Source organism: Syngnathus leptorhynchus, unplaced genomic scaffold (genome assembly GCF_054491065.1).
Source record: "Syngnathus leptorhynchus isolate UIUO unplaced genomic scaffold, UIUO_Slep HiC_scaffold_53, whole genome shotgun sequence".
Lineage (NCBI taxonomy): Eukaryota > Metazoa > Chordata > Actinopteri > Syngnathiformes > Syngnathidae > Syngnathus > Syngnathus leptorhynchus.
In genome coordinates this window covers 217430-235000 of record NW_028232020.1, presented here as the reverse complement: position 1 = coordinate 235000, position 17571 = coordinate 217430, and positions in this window count along the sequence as shown.

Here is a 17571-nt window from a genome sequence, read left to right as displayed (position 1 = left end):
TTTCTCCGGACACCAAACCAAGGCGTCGGCCCCTAGCCGCCGGTGCAAAAAAAATCCACTCCTGGTACCTAAAAATTTCCTCCGCGGCGGGCTGGGGGCCTAATCTTTCTCCGGGCCGGGCGGCAGGCACTTTCCCCGGACACCAAACCAAGGCGTCGGCCCCTAACCGCCGGTGCAAAAAAAAATCCACTCCTGGTACCTAAAATTTTCCTATGCGGCGGGCTGGGGACTATAACCTTCTTCTTCCCGCCCCACCACCATCAACGTCGGCCACCACCACCAGACCGCCTCCCCCAGACTTCCAGAAGCGAAGCCGGTCCCCAAGCACCAACCCCGACCGCCACCGAGGCACCCGCCGAAGGCGGGTGCCGAGTTCACCGGCCCCAAGCGACAACCGGTCACCGAGGCACCCGCCGAAGGCGGGTGCCGAGTTCACCGGCCCCAAGCGACAACCGGTCACCGAGGCACCCGCCGAAGGCGGGTGCCGAGTTCACTGGCCCCAAGCGACAACCGGTCACCGAGGCACCCGCCGAAGGCGGGTGCCGAGTTCACTGGCCCCAAGCGACGGCGGTCACCGAGGCACCTGCCGGAGGGTTAGGGTTAGGGTTAGGGTTAGCTAACCCTTTGGTTAGGTAGCTCCATACCTCCAGAGCTCCATAGCTCCAGCCTGGGTGGCTGGTGGCTCCATAGCTCCATACTTCCATAGCTCCAGTCAGAGAGTTGGCGAAAATTGCACTAAGTGCGAAAGCCCATTCATTTACAACGGCGTGTCCGCCAGGCGGCGACATTTCCCCGTTACCGGTGGCTGCGCGGCGGGTGAGTGACAGAGCTCATCCGAGCGGCTGGAACTCTGCGCCGGCGTGGTCGAGCGTGAGGCCCCGGCCCTTTGGCTGCCTGGTACCTAAAACACTTCCATTGATCCAGCCACGGAGGGTGCTGGCTGGTGGCTCCATACCTCCATAGCTCCATAGCACCAGAGCTCCATAGCTCCATAGCACCAGAGCTCCATAGCTCCATAGCACCAGAGCTCCATAGCTCCATAGCACCAGAGCTCCATAGCTCCATAGCACCAGAGCTCCATAGCTCCATAGCACCAGAGCTCCATAGCTCCATAGCACCAGAGCTCCATAGCTCCATAGCACCAGAGCTCCATAGCTCCATAGCACCAGAGCTCCATAGCTCCATAGCACCAGAGCTCCATAGCTCCATAGCACCAGAGCTCCATAGCTCCATAGCACCAGAGCTCCATAGCTCCATAGCACCAGAGCTCCATAGCTCCATAGCACCAGAGCTCCATAGCTCCATAGCACCAGAGCTCCATAGCTCCATAGCTCCATACTTCCATAGCACCAGAGCTCCATACCTCCACAGCTCCATAGCTCCAGCCTGGGTGGCTGGTGGCTCCATAGCTCCATACTTCCATAGCTCCAGTCAGAGAGTTGGCGAAAATTGCACTAAGTGCGAAAGCCCATTCATTTACAACGGCGTGTCCGCCAGGCGGCGACATTTCCCCGTTACCGGTGGCTGCGCGGCGGGTGAGTGACAGAGCTCATCCGAGCGGCTGGAACTCTGCGCCGGCGTGGTCGAGCGTGAGGCCCCGGCCCTTTGGCTGCCTGGTACCTAAAACACTTCCATTGATCCAGCCACGGAGGGTGCTGGCTGGTGGCTCCATACCTCCAGAGCTCCATAGCTCCATAGCACCAGAGCTCCATAGCACCAGAGCTCCAGAGCTCCATAGCACCAGAGCTCCATACCTCCAGAGCTCCATAGCTCCATAGCACCAGAGCTCCATAGCTCCATAGCACCAGAGCTCCATAGCTCCATAGCACCAGAGCTCCATAGCTCCATAGCACCAGAGCTCCATAGCTCCATAGCACCAGAGCTCCATAGCTCCATAGCACCAGAGCTCCATAGCTCCATAGCACCAGAGCTCCATACCTCCATAGCTCCATACCTCCAGAGCTCCATAGGTCCATAGCACCAGAGCTCCATAGCTCCATAGCACCAGAGCTCCATAGCTCCATAGCACCAGAGCTCCATAGCTCCATAGCACCAGAGCTCCATAGCTCCATAGCACCAGAGCTCCATAGCTCCATAGCACCAGAGCTCCATAGCTCCAGAGCTCCATAGCTCCAGAGCTCCATAGCTCCATAGCTCCATACTTCCATAGCTCCAGAGCTCCATGGCTCCATACTTCCATAGCTCCAGAGCTCCAGGGCTCCATAGCTCCATACCTCCAGAGCTCCATACCTCCAGAGCTCCATACCTCCAGAGCTCCATAGCTCCATAGCACCAGAGCTCCATAGCTCCATAGCACCAGAGCTCCATAGCACCAGAGCTCCAAAGCACCAGAGCTCCATAGCTCCATAGCACCAGAGCTCCATAGCTCCATAGCACCAGAGCTCCATACTTCCAGAGCTCCATAGCTCCATAGCTCCATAGCTCCATAGCACCATAGCTCCATACTTCCAGAGCTCCATAGCTCCATAGCTCCATACTTCCATAGCTCCATAGCTCCATACTTCCATAGCACCAGAGCTCCATACCTCCAGAGCTCCATAGCTCCAGCCTGGGTGGCTGGTGGCTCCATAGCTCCATACTTCCATAGCTCCAGTCAGAGAGTTGGCGAAAATTGCACTAAGTGCGAAAGCCCATTCATTTACAAGGGCGTGTCCACAAGGCGGCGACATTTCCCCGTTACCGGTGGCTGCGCGGCAGGAGAGTGACAGAGCTTATCCGAGCGGCTGGAACTCTGCGCCGGCGTGGTCGAACGGCTGGCCTCGGTAGTTGAGGTACCAGGGGTGGGCCGGGGAGCTCCAGGCGGGTCTTGTGAGAGAGTGAAGCCGAGCGGCTGGAACTCTCGGCCGGCGTGGTCGAGCGGCTGGCCTCGGTAGTTGAGGTACCAGGGGTGGGCCGGGGAGCTCCAGGCGGGTCTTGTGAGAGAGTGAAGCCGAGCGGCTGGAACTCTCGGCCGGCCTGGTCGAGCGGCTGGCCTCGGTAGTTGAGGTACCAGGGGTGGGCTGGGGAGCTCCAGGCGGGGCTTGTGAGAGAGTGAAGCCGAGCGGCTGGAACTCTGGGCCGGTGTGGTTGAGCCACGGAGGGTGCTGGCTGGTGGCTCCATAGCTCCATAGCTCCATAGCTCCATAGCTCCATACTTCCATAGCTCCATAGCTCCATACTTCCATAGCTCCAGACTTCCATAGCTCCATAGCTCCATACTTCCATAGCTCCATACATCCATAGCTCCATAGCTCCATACTTCCATAGCTCCATAGCTCCATAGCTCCATAGCCCCAGAGCTCCATAGCTCCATAGCTCCATAGCTCCATAGCTCCATAGCTCCAGAGCTCCAAACTTCCATAGCTCCAGAGCTCCAGCCTGGCTGGTGGCTCCATAGCTCCATACTTGCAGCCACGGAGCTGGCGAAAATTGCACTAAGTGCGAAAGCCCATTCATTTACAAGGGCGTGTCCACAAGGCGGCGACATTTCCCCGTTACCGGTGGCTGCGCGGCGGGAGAGTGGCAGAGCTCATCCGAGCGGCTGGAACTCTGGGCCGGCCTGGTCGAGCGGCTGGCCTCGGTAGTTGAGGTACCAGGGGCGGGCTGGCGAGCTCCAGGCGGGGCTTGTGAGAGAGTGAAGCCGAGCGGCTGGAACTCTGGGCCGGCCTGGTCGAGCGGCTGGCCTCGGTAGTTGAGGTACCAGGGGCGGGCTGGGGAGCTCCAGGCGGGGCTTGTGAGAGAGTGAAGCCGAGCGGCTGGAACTCTGGGCCGGCGTGGATGAGCCACGGAGGGTGCTGGCTGGTGGCTCCATACCTCCATGCTTCCATAGCTGCAGAGCACCAGAGCTCCATAGCTCCATAGCTTCAGAGCTCCATACCTCCAGAGCTCCATACCTCCAGAGCTCCATAGTTCCATAGCACCAGAGCTCCATAGCTCCATAGCACCAGAGCTCCATACCTCCAGAGCTCCATACCTCCAGAGCTCCATAGCTCCATAGCACCAGAGCTCCATAGCTCCATAGCACCAGAGCTCCATACCTCCAGAGCTCCAGAGCTCCATAGCTCCATAGCACCAGAGCTCCATAGCTCCATAGCACCAGAGCTCCATACCTCCAGAGCTCCATACCTCCAGAGCTCCATAGCTCCATAGCACCAGAGCTCCATAGCTCCATAGCACCAGAGCTCCATACCTCCAGAGCTCCAGAGCTCCATAGCTCCATAGCACCAGAGCTCCATAGCTCCATAGCACCAGAGCTCCATACCTCCAGAGCTCCATACCTCCAGAGCTCCATAGCTCCATAGCACCAGAGCTCCATAGCTCCATAGCACCAGAGCTCCATAGCTCCATAGCACCAGAGCTCCATAGCTCCATACTTCCATAGCACCAGAGCTCCATACTTCCATAGCACCAGTCACAGAGTTGGCGAAAATTGCACTAAGTGCGAAAGCCCATTCATTTACAAGGGCGTGTCCACAAGGCGGCGACATTTCCCCGTTACCGGTGGCTGCTTAGCGGGAGAGTGACAGAGCTTATCCGAGCGGCTGGAACTCTGCGCCGGCGTGGTTGAGCGGCTGGCCTCGGTAGTTGAGGTACCAGGGGTGGGCCGGGGAGCTCCAGGCGGGGCTTGTGAGAGAGTGAAGCCGAGCAGCTGGAACTCTGGGCCGGCGTGGTTGAGCCACGGAGGGTGCTGGCTTGTGGCTCCATAGCTCCATAGCTCCAGAGCTCCATACTTCCATAGCTCCGTACTTCCATAGCTCCAGACTTCCATAGCTCCATAGCTCCATACTTCCATAGCTCCATAGCTCCATACTTCCATAGCCCCAGAGCTCCATAGCTCCATAGCTCCATAGCTCCAGAGCTCCATAGCACCATACCTCCATACCTCCAGAGCTCCATAGCTCCATACTTCCATAGCTCCATACCTCCATACTTCCATAGCTGCAGAGCACCAGAGCTCCATAGCTCCATAGCTTCAGAGCTCCATAGCACCATACCTCCATACCTCCAGAGCTCCATAGCTCCATAGCACCAGAGCTCCATAGCTCCATAGCACCATACTTCCATAGCTCCATAGCTCCGTAGCTCCAGGCACGGAGGGTGCTGGAGCTCCACACTTCCATAGGCAGGGAGGGTGCTGGAGCTCCACACTTCCATAGGCACGGAGGGTGCTGGAGCTCCACACTTCCATAGGCAGGGAGGGTGCTGGAGCTCCACACTTCCATAGGCAGGGAGGGTGCTGGAGCTCCACACTTCCATAGGCAGGGAGGGTGCTGGAGCTCCACACTTCCATAGGCAGGGAGGGTGCTGGAGCTCCACACTTCCATAGGCAGGGAGGGTGCTGGAGCTCCACACTTCCATAGGCAGGGAGGGTGCTGGAGCTCCACACTTCCATAGGCAGGGAGGGTGCTGGAGCTCCACACTTCCATAGGCAGGGAGGGTGCTGGAGCTCCACACTTCCATAGGCAGGGAGGGTGCTGGAGCTCCACACTTCCATAGGCAGGGAGGGTGCTGGAGCTCCACACTTCCATAGGCAGGGAGGGTGCTGGAGCTCCACACTTCCATAGGCAGGGAGGGTGCTGGAGCTCCACACTTCCATAGGCAGGGAGGGTGCTGGAGCTCCACACTTCCATAGGCAGGGAGGGTGCTGGAGCTCCACACTTCCATAGGCAGGGAGGGTGCTGGAGCTCCACACTTCCATAGGCAGGGAGGGTGCTGGAGCTCCACACTTCCATAGGCAGGGAGGGTGCTGGAGCTCCACACTTCCATAGGCAGGGAGGGTGCTGGAGCTCCACACTTCCATAGGCAGGGAGGGTGCTGGAGCTCCACACTTCCATAGGCAGGGAGGGTGCTGGAGCTCCACACTTCCATAGGCAGGGAGGGTGCTGGAGCTCCACACTTCCATAGGCAGGGAGGGTGCTGGCACATCCACACTTCCAGCCACGGAGCATGCTGGCACTTCCACCTTGCTTGCTAAGTCGGCGTGATCTTGCCCAAAAAGTCCCTCCTCACCTCCAGCTGGAAGTGGAAAAAAATCCTCCACCTGCTTGGCCGAGGTTCTGGAAGCCAGCAGCTCGCAGAATGTTGCCAAAGTTTCACTGGAAGGAAAAGAAAAGAGAAGACCGAGTGCGCATTTCACCTACCGCCGAATGTCCACAAGAGGGAAGTGTCACTCCGTCGCAGAATCTGCGCCGACGCACTCGGCACCCTTCGAATTTATGGTGCCGGTGCGGGTGTTCTGGGTGCAAAAAGGCCGCCCAAGTGGTAGAAAAAAATCAGACTTCGTCTCTTAGGTCGAAATTAATGCCAAGTTTTGAAATGCGCTGGCAGGGGTGGACCAGGGCCCGTTAGAAGTGCTTAGCCGAGGTCCTGGAAGCCTAACCCGGCGTGATCTTGTGCAAAAAGCCGCTGCTGAGCTCCAGCTGGAAGTGTAAAAAGAACCGGGCTGGATCAAAAAAAGAACCGGGCGGCCCGTTAAAATTGCTTAGCCGAGGTCCTGGAACCCTAACCCGGCGTGATCTTGTGCAAAAAGCCGCTGCTGAGCTCCAGCTGGAAGTGTAAAAAGAACCGGGCTGGTTCAAAAAAAGAACCGGGCGACCCGTTAGAAGTGCTTAGCCGAGGTCCTGGAAGCCTAACCCGGCGTGATCTTGTGCAAAAAGCCGCTGCTGAGCTCCAGCTGGAAGTGGAAAAAGAACCGGGCTGGATCAAAAAAGAACCGGGCGACCCGTTAAAATTGCTTAGCCGAGGTCCTGGAAGCCTAACACGGCGTGATCTTGTGCAAAAAGCCGCTCCCGAGCTCCAGCTGGAAGTGTAAAAAGAACCAGGCTGGATAAAAAAAAAGAACCGGGCTGGATCAAAAAAAGAACCGGGCGACCCGTTAAAATTGCTTAGCCGAGGTCCTGGAAGCCTAACACGGCGTGATCTTGTGCAAAAAGCCGCTCCCGAGCTCCAGCTGGAAGTGTAAAAAGAACCGGGCTGGATAAAAAAAGAACCGGGCTGGATCAAAAAAGAACCGGGCGACCCGTTAAAATTGCTGAGCCGAGGTCCTGGAAGCCTAACACGGCGTGTTCTTGTGCAAAAAGCCGCTCCCGAGCTCCAGCTGGAAGTGTAAAAAGAACCGGGCTGGATAAAAAAAGAACCGGGCTGGATCAAAAAAGAACCGGGCGACCCGTTAAAATTGCTTAGCCGAGGTCCTGGAAGCCTAACACGGCGTGTTCTTGTGCAAAAAGCCGCTCCCGAGCTCCAGCTGGAAGTGTAAAAAGAACCGGGCTGGATAAAAAAAAGAACCGGGCTGGATCAAAAAAGAACCGGGCGACCCGTTAAAATTGCTTAGCCGAGGTCCTGGAAGCCTAACACGGCGTGATCTTGTGCAAAAAGCCGCTCCCGAGCTCCAGCTGGAAGTGTAAAAAGAACCGGGCTGGATCAAAAAAGAACCGGGCTGGATCAAAAAAGAACCGGGCGACCCGTTAAAATTGCTTAGCCGAGGTCCTGGAAGCCTAACACGGCGTGATCTTGTGCAAAAAGCCGCTCCCGAGCTCCAGCTGGAAGTTTAAAAAGAACCGGGCTGGATCAAAAAAAGAACCGGGCTGGTTCAAAAAAGAACCGGGCGACCCGTTAAAATTGCTTAGCCGAGGTCCTGGAAGCCTTACACGGCGTGTTCTTGTGCAAAAAGCCGCTCCCGAGCTCCAGCTGGAAGTGTAAAAAGAACCGGGCTGGATAAAAAAAAGAACCGGGCTGGTTCAAAAAAGAACCGGGCGACCCGTTAAAATTGCTTAGCCGAGGTCCTGGAAGCCTAACACGGCGTGTTCTTGTGCAAAAAGCCGCTCCCGAGCTCCAGCTGGAAGTGTAAAAAGAACCGGGCTGGATAAAAAAAAGAACCGGGCTGGTTCAAAAAAGAACCGGGCGACCCGTTAAAATTGCTTAGCCGAGGTCCTGGAAGCCTAACACGGCGTGTTCTTGTGCAAAAAGCCGCTCCCGAGCTCCAGCTGGAAGTGTAAAAAGAACCGGGCTGGATAAAAAAAAGAACCGGGCTGGATCAAAAAAGAACCGGGCGACCCGTTAAAATTGCTTAGCCGAGGTCCTGGAAGCCTAACACGGCGTGTTCTTGTGCAAAAAGCCGCTCCCGAGCTCCAGCTGGAAGTGTAAAAAGAACCGGGCTGGATAAAAAAAAGAACCGGGCTGGATCAAAAAAGAACCGGGCGACCCGTTAAAATTGCTTAGCCGAGGTCCTGGAAGCCTAACACGGCGTGATCTTGTGCAAAAAGCCGCTCCCGAGCTCCAGCTGGAAGTGTAAAAAGAACCGGGCTGGATAAAAAAAGAACCGGGCTGGATCAAAAAAGAACCGGGCGACCCGTTAAAATTGCTTCGCCGAGGTCCTGGAAGCCTAACACGGCGTGATCTTGTGCAAAAAGCCGCTCCCGAGCTCCAGCTGGAAGTTTAAAAAGAACCGGGCTGGATCAAAAAAAGAACCGGGCTGGTTCAAAAAAGAACCGGGCGACCCGTTAAAATTGCTTAGCCGAGGTCCTGGAAGCCTTACACGGCGTGTTCTTGTGCAAAAAGCCGCTCCCGAGCTCCAGCTGGAAGTGTAAAAAGAACCGGGCTGGATAAAAAAAAGAACCGGGCTGGTTCAAAAAAGAACCGGGCGACCCGTTAAAATTGCTTAGCCGAGGTCCTGGAAGCCTAACACGGCGTGTTCTTGTGCAAAAAGCCGCTCCCGAGCTCCAGCTGGAAGTGTAAAAAGAACCGGGCTGGATAAAAAAAAGAACCGGGCTGGTTCAAAAAAGAACCGGGCGACCCGTTAAAATTGCTTAGCCGAGGTCCTGGAAGCCTAACACGGCGTGTTCTTGTGCAAAAAGCCGCTCCCGAGCTCCAGCTGGAAGTGTAAAAAGAACCGGGCTGGATAAAAAAAAGAACCGGGCTGGATCAAAAAAGAACCGGGCGACCCGTTAAAATTGCTTAGCCGAGGTCCTGGAAGCCTAACACGGCGTGTTCTTGTGCAAAAAGCCGCTCCCGAGCTCCAGCTGGAAGTGTAAAAAGAACCGGGCTGGATAAAAAAAAGAACCGGGCTGGATCAAAAAAGAACCGGGCGACCCGTTAAAATTGCTTAGCCGAGGTCCTGGAAGCCTAACACGGCGTGATCTTGTGCAAAAAGCCGCTCCCGAGCTCCAGCTGGAAGTGTAAAAAGAACCGGGCTGGATAAAAAAAGAACCGGGCTGGATCAAAAAAGAACCGGGCGACCCGTTAAAATTGCTTCGCCGAGGTCCTGGAAGCCTAACCCGGCGTGATCTTGCCCGAAAGTCGGCCTCTATACTTCCATTTTAGGTACCAGGGGCTCATAGTGTACTGGTCCCCCTAGTCAGTGTACTCATCCAGTTACCCCCCGTTTTCCAAAACACCATCGGCACGTATAAGGGGGGGACTCCTGAGAGAGATGAGGTATATGGCAGCGCAACACCAATCCGCTCCGCGCTGGTTCCCATGTCGGCTACGGATGAATAAAACCAGCCTGTCCCCCCTGGAGCTCACGAGACACGGAATTTTTTCTAAGTGCCAACGGCTCTTCCGAGCAAACGTGTCCGCTCCGGCTGGTTCCCCCGTCGGCCTCGAATGACGAAAAATGCCGGTCTCCGCCCGGAGCTCATGACAAACGAAAAATTTTCTAAGTGCCAACGGCACTAGCGAGCGAATGTGTCCGCTCGGCGCTGGTTCCCGGGTCGAACCCGGAAGACGAAAAACGCCGGTCCTCGCCCGGAGCTCATGACAAACGAAAAATTTTCTAAGTGCCAACGGCACTAGCGAGCGAATGTGTCCGCTCGGCGCTGGTTCCCGGGTCGAACCCGGAAGACGAAAAACGCCGGTCCTCGCCCGGAGCTCATGACAAACGAAAAATTTTCTAAGTGCCAACGGCACTAGCGAGCGAATGTGTCCGCTCGGCGCTGGTTCCCGGGTCGAACCCGGAAGACGAAAAACGCCGGTCCTCGCCCGGAGCTCATGACAAACGAAAAATTTTCTAAGTGCCAACGGCACTAGCGAGCGAATGTGTCCGCTCGGCGCTGGTTCCCGGGTCGAACCCGGAAGACGAAAAACGCCGGTCCTCGCCCGGAGCTCATGACAAACGAAAAATTTTCTAAGTGCCAACGGCACTAGCGAGCGAATGTGTCCGCTCGGCGCTGGTTCCCGGGTCGAACCCGGAAGACGAAAAACGCCGGTCCTCGCCCGGAGCTCATGACAAACGAAAAATTTTCTAAGTGCCAACGGCACTAGCGAGCGAATGTGTCCGCTCGGCGCTGGTTCCCGGGTCGAACCCGGAAGACGAAAAACGCCGGTCCTCGCCCGGAGCTCATGACAAACGAAAAATTTTCTAAGTGCCAACGGCACTAGCGAGCGAATGTGTCCGCTCGGCGCTGGTTCCCGGGTCGAACCCGGAAGACGAAAAACGCCGGTCTCCGCCCGGAGCTCATGACAAACGAAAAATTTTCTAAGTGCCAACGGCACTAGCGAGCGAATGTGTCCGCTCGGCGCTGGTTCCCGGGTCGGACCCGGAAGACGAAAAACGCCGGTCTCCGCCCGGAGCTCATGACAAACGAAAAATTTTCTAAGTGCCAACGGCACTAGCGAGCGAATGTGTCCGCTCGGCGCTGGTTCCCGGGTCGAACCCGGAAGACGAAAAACGCCGGTCTCCGCCCGGAGCTCATGACAAACGAAAAATTTTCTAAGTGCCAACGGCACTAGCGAGCGAATGTGTCCGCTCGGCGCTGGTTCCCGGGTCGGACCCGGAAGACGAAAAACGCCGGTCTCCGCCCGGAGCTCATGACAAACGAAAAATTTTCTAAGTGCCAACGGCACTAGCGAGCGAATGTGTCCGCTCGGCGCTGGTTCCCGGGTCGAACCCGGAAGACGAAAAACGCCGGTCTCCGCCCGGAGCTCATGACAAACGAAAAATTTTCTAAGTGCCAACGGCACTAGCGAGCGAATGTGTCCGCTCGGCGCTGGTTCCCGGGTCGGACCCGGAAGACGAAAAACGCCGGTCCTCGCCTGGAGGTCCCAGCAAAATCGGCGAAAAAACGACTAAGTGTCAACTTTCGAAAAAACGGCTAAGTGTCGACTTTCGAAAAAACGGCTAAGTGTCAACTTTCGAAAAAACGGCTAAGTGTCAACTTTCGAAAAAACGACTAAGTGCCCACGGCTCTGCGGGGCTTGTGAGTCCGCCCCGCGCCGGTTCGGCGGTCGGCCTCAAAAAGCAAAAAATCAGCCTCTCTCCCTGGAGCTCACCAAAAATTTGTCGAAATTTTTCTAAGTTTTCCTCGAGGTACCAGGGGGTGAGGTACCCGGGCTAAGGTGCAGTACCTTTTTTGGTCTTCAGGTGCGCCAGAGTACAATGAAATGGTCCCAGTAGTCAGTGTACTCATCGACTTTCCCCCCGTTTTCCAAAGCACCTCGTTTACGAGTATGGAGGAGATGGTGCTGGTCTCCCCACGGCGTCGGACACGCCGTCCTCGACAGCACAAGGTCGGATAGAAGACCTGGAAAGCGCCGTGGCACGCGCTGGAGGTGGGCACTTTGGCGAAAAAACGACTAAGTGTCAACTTTCGAAAAAACGACTAAGTGTCAACTTTCGAAAAAACGGCTAAGTGTCAACTTTCGAAAAAACGACTAAGTGTCACCTCTCTGAAAAAATGGCAAAGTGTCGCCTCTCTGAAAATTTTCTAAGTGCCCACGGCTCTGCGGGCTCGTGCATCCGAGCCGCGCCGGTTCTGCAACCGGCCTAGAATGACGAAAAATAACGGTCTCCTCCTGGAGCTCACAGCCAATTGTGGCGAAAAAGTGGCAAAGTGCCCACGGCTCTGCGGGCTCGTGCATCCGACCCGCGCCGGTTCTGCAGCCGGCCTAGAATGACGAAAAATAACGCTCTCCTCCTGGAGCTCAGAGCCAATTGTGGCGAAAAAGTGGCAAAGTGCCCACGGCTCTGCGGGCTCGTGCATCCGACCCGCGCCGGTTCTGCAGCCGGCCTAGAATGACGAAAAATAACGGTCTCCTCCTGGAGCTCACAGCCAACTTGGCAAAAAGTTTCTAAGTGCCCACGGCCCTGCCGAGCTTTGGCGTCCGCCCAGCGCCGGTTCCGCAGTCGGCCTCGAATGACGAAAAATAACGGTCTCCTCCTGGAGCTCACAGCCAACTTGGCAAAAAGTTTCTAAGTGCCTACGGCCCTGCCGAGCTTTGGCGTCCGCCCAGCGCCGGTTCCGCAGTCGGCCTCGAATGACGAAAAATAACGGTCTCCTCCTGGAGCTCACAGCCAACTTGGCAAAAAGTTTCTAAGTGCCCACGGCCCTGCCGAGCTTTGGCGTCCGCCCATAGCCCCGGAGCTCCATAGCCCCGGAGCTCCATAGCCCCGGAGCTCCATAGCCCCGGAGCTCCATAGCTCCATAGCCCCGGAGCTCCATAGCCCCGGAGCTCCATAGCTCCATAGCCCCGGAGCTCCATAGCCCCGGAGCTCCATAGCTCCATAGCCCCGGAGCTCCATAGCTCCATACTTCCATAGCCCCGGAGCTCCATACTTCCATAGCCCCAGAGCTCCATAGCTCCAGACTTCCATAGCTCCATACTTCCATAGCTCCATAGCTCCATAGCTCCATACTTCCATAGCTCCAGCCGCGGAGGGTGCTGGCTGGTGGCTCCATAGCTCCATACTTCCATACTTGCAGCCACGGAGTTGGCTAAAATTGCACTAAGTGCGAAAGCCCATTCATTTACAACGGCGTGTCCGCCAGGCGGCGACATTTCCCCGTTACCGGTGGCTGCGCGGCGGGTGAGTGACAGAGCTTATCCGAGCGGCTGGAACTCTGCGCCGGCGTGGTCGAGCGTGAGGCCTCGGCCCTTTGGCTGCCTGGTACCTAAACCACTTCCATTGATCCAGCCACGGAGGGTGCTGGCTGGTGGCTCCATACCTCCATAGCTCCATACCTCCAGAGCTCCAGAGCTCCATAGCACCAGAGCTCCATAGCTCCATAGCACCAGAGCTCCATAGCTCCATAGCACGAGCTCCATAGCTCCATAGCACCAGAGCTCCAGAGCTCCATAGCACCAGAGCTCCATAGCTCCATAGCACCAGAGCTCCATAGCTCCATAGCACCAGAGCTCCATAGCTCCATAGCACCAGAGCTCCATAGCTCCATAGCACCAGAGCTCCATAGCACCAGAGCTCCATAGCACCAGAGCTCCATAGCTCCATAGCACCAGAGCTCCATAGCTCCATAGCACCAGAGCTCCATACTTCCAGAGCTCCATAGCTCCATAGCTCCATAGCACCAGAGCTCCATAGCTCCATAGCACCAGAGCTCCATAGCTCCATAGCACCAGAGCTCCATAGCTCCATAGCACCAGAGCTCCATACCTCCAGAGCTCCAGGGCTCCATAGCTCCATACCTCCAGAGCTCCATACCTCCAGAGCTCCATACCTCCAGAGCTCCATAGCACCAGAGCTCCATGGCTTCAGAGCTCCATAGCACCATAGCTCCATACCTCCAGAGCTCCAGGGCTCCATAGCTCCATACCTCCAGAGCTCCATACCTCCAGAGCTCCATACCTCCAGAGCTCCATAGCACCAGAGCTCCATGGCTTCAGAGCTCCATAGCACCATAGCTCCATACCTCCAGAGCTCCAGGGCTCCATAGCTCCATACCTCCAGAGCTCCATACCTCCAGAGCTCCAGAGCTCCATAGCACCAGAGCTCCATGGCTTCAGAGCTCCATAGCACCATAGCTCCATACCTCCAGAGCTCCAGGGCTCCATAGCTCCATACCTCCAGAGCTCCATACCTCCAGAGCTCCAGAGCTCCATAGCACCAGAGCTCCATGGCTTCAGAGCTCCATAGCACCATAGCTCCATACCTCCAGAGCTCCAGGGCTCCATAGCTCCATACCTCCAGAGCTCCATACCTCCAGAGCTCCATACCTCCAGAGCTCCATAGCTCCATAGCACCAGAGCTCCATAGCTCCATAGCACCAGAGCTCCATAGCACCATAGCTCCATAGCACCAGAGCTCCATACTTCCAGAGCTCCATAGCTCCATAGCTCCATAGCACCAGAGCTCCATAGCTCCATAGCACCAGAGCTCCATAGCTCCATAGCACCAGAGCTCCATACTTCCATAGCTCCAGGGCTCCATAGCTCCAGGGCTCCATAGCTCCATACCTCCATACCTCCAGAGCTCCATAGCTCCATACTTCCAGAGCTCCATAGCTCCATAGCACCAGAGCTCCATAGCTCCATAGCACCAGAGCTCCATAGCTCCATAGCACCAGAGCTCCATACCTCCAGAGCTCCAGAGCTCCAGCCTGGGTGGCTGGTGGCTCCATAGCTCCATACTTCCATAGCTCTAAGTCAGAGAGTTGGCGAAAATTGCACTAAGTGCGAAAGCCCATTCATTTACAACGGCGTGTCCACAAGGCGGCGACATTTCCCCGTTACCGGTGGCTGCGCGGCGGGTGAGTGACAGAGCTTATCCGAGCGGCTGGAACTCTGCGCCGGCGTGGTCGAGCGTGAGGCCTCGGCCCTTTGGCTGCCTGGTACCTAAAACACTTCCATTGATCCAGCCACGGAGGGTGCTGGCTGGTGGCTCCATACCTCCATAGCTCCATAGCACCAGAGCTCCATAGCTCCATAGCACCAGAGCTCCATGGCTTCAGAGCTCCATAGCACCATAGCACCATAGCTCCATACCTCCAGAGCTCCAGGGCTCCATAGCTCCATACCTCCAGAGCTCCATACCTCCAGAGCTCCATACCTCCAGAGCTCCATAGCACCAGAGCTCCATGGCTTCAGAGCTCCATAGCACCATAGCTCCATACCTCCAGAGCTCCAGGGCTCCATAGCTCCATACCTCCAGAGCTCCATACCTCCAGAGCTCCATACCTCCAGAGCTCCAGAGCTCCATAGCACCAGAGCTCCATGGCTTCAGAGCTCCATAGCACCATAGCTCCATACCTCCAGAGCTCCAGGGCTCCATAGCTCCATACCTCCAGAGCTCCATACCTCCAGAGCTCCAGAGCTCCATAGCACCAGAGCTCCATGGCTTCAGAGCTCCATAGCACCATAGCTCCATACCTCCAGAGCTCCAGGGCTCCATAGCTCCATACCTCCAGAGCTCCATAGCACCAGAGCTCCAGAGCTCCATAGCACCAGAGCTCCATGGCTTCAGAGCTCCATAGCACCATAGCTCCATACCTCCAGAGCTCCAGGGCTCCATAGCTCCATACCTCCAGAACTCCATACCTCCAGAGCTCCATACCTCCAGAGCTCCATAGCACCAGAGCTCCATGGCTTCAGAGCTCCATAGCACCATAGCTCCATACCTCCAGAGCTCCAGGGCTCCATAGCTCCATACCTCCAGAGCTCCATACCTCCAGAGCTCCATACCTCCAGAGCTCCATAGCACCAGAGCTCCATGGCTTCAGAGCTCCATAGCACCATAGCTCCATACCTCCAGAGCTCCAGGGCTCCATAGCTCCATACCTCCAGAGCTCCATACCTCCAGAGCTCCATACCTCCAGAGCTCCAGAGCTCCATAGCACCAGAGCTCCATGGCTTCAGAGCTCCATAGCACCATAGCTCCATACCTCCAGAGCTCCAGGGCTCCATAGCTCCATACCTCCAGAGCTCCATACCTCCAGAGCTCCATACCTCCAGAGCTCCATAGCACCAGAGCTCCATGGCTTCAGAGCTCCATAGCACCATAGCTCCATACCTCCAGAGCTCCAGGGCTCCATAGCTCCATACCTCCAGAGCTCCATACCTCCAGAGCTCCATACCTCCAGAGCTCCAGAGCTCCATAGCACCAGAGCTCCATGGCTTCAGAGCTCCATAGCACCATAGCTCCATACCTCCAGAGCTCCAGGGCTCCATAGCTCCATACCTCCAGAGCTCCATACCTCCAGAGCTCCAGAGCTCCATAGCACCAGAGCTCCATGGCTTCAGAGCTCCATAGCACCATAGCTCCATACCTCCAGAGCTCCAGGGCTCCATAGCTCCATACCTCCAGAGCTCCATACCTCCAGAGCTCCAGAGCTCCATAGCACCAGAGCTCCATGGCTTCAGAGCTCCATAGCACCATAGCTCCATACCTCCAGAGCTCCAGGGCTCCAAAGCTCCATACCTCCAGAGCTCCATACCTCCAGAGCTCCATACCTCCAGAGCTCCATAGCTCCACAGCACCAGAGCTCCATAGCTCCATAGCACCAGAGCTCCATAGCACCAGAGCTCCATAGCACCAGAGCTCCATAGCTCCATAGCACCAGAGCTCCATAGCTCCATAGCACCAGAGCTCCATAGCTCCATAGCACCAGAGCTCCATACTTCCAGAGCTCCATAGCTCCATAGCTCCATAGCACCAGAGCTCCATAGCTCCATAGCACCAGAGCTCCATAGCTCCATAGCACCAGAGCTCCATACTTCCATAGCTCCATAGCTCCATACCTCCAGAGCTCCATAGCTCCATAGCTCCATACCTCCAGAGCTCCATAGCTCCAGAGCTCCATAGCTCCATAGCACCAGAGCTCCATAGCTCCATAGCACCAGAGCTCCATACTTCCATAGCTCCAGGGCTCCATAGCTCCATACCTCCAGAGCTCCATAGCTCCATACTTCCAGAGCTCCATAGCTCCATAGCACCAGAGCTCCATAGCTCCATAGCACCAGAGCTCCATAGCTCCATAGCACCAGAGCTCCATAGCTCCATAGCACCAGAGCTCCATAGCTCCAGGGCTCCATAGCTCCATAGCTCCAGGGCTCCATAGCTCCATAGCTCCAGGGCTCCATAGCTCCATAGCTCCATACCTCCAGAGCTCCATACCTCCAGAGCTCCATACCTCCATAGCACCAGAGCTCCATAGCTCCAGGGCTCCAGGGCTCCATAGCTCCATACCTCCATAGCTCCATAGCTCCATACTTCCAGAGCTCCATAGCTCCATAGCTCCATACTTCCATAGCTCCATAGCTCCATACTTCCATAGCACCTGAGCTCCATACCTCCAGAGCTCCATAGCTCCAGCCTGGGTGGCTGGTGGCTCCATAGCTCCATACTTCCATAGCTCTAAGTCAGAGAGTTGGCGAAAATTGCACTAAGTGCGAAAGCCCATTCATTTACAACGGCGTGTCCGCCAGGCGGCGACATTTCCCCGTTACCGGTGGCTGCGCGGCGGGTGAGTGACAGAGCTTATCCGAGCGGCTGGAACTCTGCGCCGGCGTGGTCGAGCGTGAGGCCTCGGCCCTTTGGCTGCCTGGTACCTAAAACACTTCCATTGATCCAGCCACGGAGGGTGCTGGCTGGTGGCTCCATAACTCCATAGCTCCATAGCACCAGAGCTCCATAGCTCCATAGCACCAGAGCTCCATGGCTTCAGAGCTCCATAGCACCATAGCTCCATACCTCCAGAGCTCCAGGGCTCCATAGCTCCATACCTCCAGAGCTCCATACCTCCAGAGCTCCATACCTCCAGAGCTCCATAGCACCAGAGCTCCATGGCTTCAGAGCTCCATAGCACCATAGCTCCATACCTCCAGAGCTCCAGGGCTCCATAG